The 2,729-nt window shown below is 42.5% G+C and overlaps 1 pseudogene; it reads left to right on the top strand.

Annotated features, from left to right (window-relative positions):
* The first annotated feature begins 861 nt into the window (after positions 1-861).
* On the top strand, positions 862-2,492 carry LOC116080399 (annotated as a pseudogene).
* The last annotated feature ends 237 nt before the right edge of the window (positions 2,493-2,729 follow it).

Raw genomic sequence — 2,729 nt, 5'->3', positions numbered from 1 at the left:
TCTTACCTTTGCTTTCTAATCTCTCTTGCTGTTGATTTCTAGTTTTATTCCACTATAGTCTTAGAAGATACAAGAAGTGAGTTGTTATTTTTTTAATTAGATATTTTCTTTATTTTCATTTCAAATGATATCTCCTTTCCTTATTTCCCCTCAAAAAAAAAAAAAAAACAAAAAAAAAAAACCCTTGTTCATTCCCCCTTCCCCCTGCTCACCAACGCACCCTCCGCCCCCACCCTCACCCCGATTCCTGGCCATGGCATTCCCATACACTGGGACAAGAAGTGAGTTTTTAATTGGTAAGATCTAGTTTGTGTCCTAGAGTTTGGTTTATATCAGGAAAGTTTCTGTAGTGGCTATTCCTGGTTGTCAACTTGACTATATCTGGAATGAACTACAATTCAGAATTTGAAGGCTCACCTGTGATCCTAATCTGGAAGCTGAGAGATACAAGTTTCTCACCTGGATCTTGCCATGGAGATCTTGAGGCATAGTGGCCATGAATCCCAGGAGACTAAGGTAAGGAGATCTCTGAGTTCAAGGTGATCTGGGACAAAGCAAGTCCTAGATCCAGGTGTGGTGGCGCACACCTTTAATCTGGCCCACACCTTCTGCTGGAGACCTATGTAAGAACATTGGAAGAAAGAAGATTTACTCCTCTTCACCTCCTTGCCCTGTGGGACTGAGCAACTGCTAGATCCTTGGACTCCCATTCACAGCTGCTGCTGACCATTGTTGGGAGTTGGACTACAGACTGTAGGAAGACGTTTACATTACAGAAGACAGTTTATATGTTAAAGGTGCCCTGTTAAAAGACAATATTGGACATTTCTAGGTTGCCAGAGTTGATAGACTGCAGCCAAAATGCCAGAGCAAGATATTGAGTCCTTCTCTAACCCTTTGGCTCCAGATGGCCATGATGTGAATGATCTTCATTCCTTCCACCAATCAAACTTTACCAATGTAGACTTGAGGAAACTTCCTATGACCCCAAGAGCTGTATCTCCTTCTGCGTCACTTTCTGAGTCAAATCACCATGAGATGCCAAGAGAGTACAATGAGGATGAAGACCCAGCTGCACAAAGGAGAAAAAGGAAAGTTATTATGCCAAGCTTTGCAAGAGAGAGAGAGAGAGAGAGAGAGAGAGAGAGAGAGAGAGAGAGAGAGAGAGAGAGATAACTTGCAGAAAAATACTGGAACCGTGGCAAGAATGGAGAGATGGTGGGAACAAAGGTTATAGGGAAACTGAGTTGGTAAGTACCATAGCCAACTCCAGGGCCATAGGCCTCACTGCTGAGGCAGACAAATCAGCAGCAGAGAAGAAAAGACAATTGATTCAGGAGTCTAAATTCTTGGGTGGTGGTATAGAACATACCCATTTGGTGAAAGGTTTGGATTTTGTGTTGCTTCAAAAGGTATATACTGAGATTGCTGGAAAAGGGAAGGGGGAAGAGAAACTCATGGAAAAGCCCACAAGGAAAACCAAGAAAGATAAGGATCCCCAAAACAAAATTGAATTTAAAGCACACCTTGGCCGAAATGTGTATCAGATGCTTTTCAAGAGTAAATCATATGAGCGAAATGAGCTGTTTTTACCAGAGCATACGGCCTATGTAGTAGACCTGGCTGATAAGTACCCAGACACAGATATCCCTACCACTCTCATATGCAGCAAGGCTGATTGCCCCACCATGGAGGCCCGGACTACACTGACTACAAATGACATCATTATTAGCAAACTCACGCAGATTTTCTCATACCTGAGGCAGGGAACCCAAAACAAGAAGCTCAAGAAGGATAAAGGAAAACTGGAGAAAAAGAACTGACATGAACATTTTTGAAGACATTGGGGATTATGTTCCTTCCACAACCAAGACATCTCGGGACAAGAATCATGAGAGAAACAGGGAATGTGAATGTGATTGGGAATGGGACAGAAACAGGGAGCGAGACCAGGAATGAGAGGAGGAAAAGAAAAAAAGGCACAGCCACTTTGAGAAGCCAAAAGTGTATGATGAGCCCACAGATGTTGACAGAGGACCTGGATCTGCAAAGGAGTTGATCAAGTCCATCAATGAAAACTTTGCTGAGTCTGTGGTTGGAAAGGCACTGAATCATTGAAGAAGGTAAGAAGCAGCTGGGTGATTTCTTTCGCATGTACAACAGTTATGCAGAATGCTATCCAGCCACAATGGATGGCATGGCTGTAGATAGTGATGAAGAGGTAGATTATAGCAAAATGGACCAGAGTAACAAGAAGGTTCCCTTAGACTGCTGGGACTTTGATACTCAGGAGGATAGCAAGAATATGAACAAGAAGGCTTTGCCCAAGGCTGCACTCCAGTATGGTATCAAGATGTCTGAAGGACAGAAAACCAGACGATTCAAAGAAGCCAATGAGAAGGAAGCTTGATCGACAATGAAAGAAAGTAAATGCAATCATCAAGAAGAAGATGGAAGCAGATAGGGTTGAAGTGAAAAGACCAAAGCACTAATCTCTAGTTCCCAGCTGTCACCACATAGCTGTTCTTAGTTGCTTGTTTCTACAATTCCTCAGAAGGTTGCAAACTGTTTTTTGTTTGTGAATGTTTAAAAATGCTTATTGTATAACCCCCTTCCTTCCCTAAATGGGTACCTCTCAGGTATCTCCTTAGAGCTAGAAGGAAATCAGCTAATATAGATGGGAAGAAAAAATGTGTCTTTAACAAATTCCTCCCTTTACAGAGCCTAGG

The sequence above is a fragment of the Mastomys coucha genome, unplaced genomic scaffold (genome assembly GCF_008632895.1).
Source record: "Mastomys coucha isolate ucsf_1 unplaced genomic scaffold, UCSF_Mcou_1 pScaffold6, whole genome shotgun sequence".
Taxonomy (NCBI): domain Eukaryota; kingdom Metazoa; phylum Chordata; class Mammalia; order Rodentia; family Muridae; genus Mastomys; species Mastomys coucha.
The sequence above is the reverse complement of the archived record's forward strand: the minus strand, read 5'-3'. Positions and strand labels throughout refer to the sequence as shown.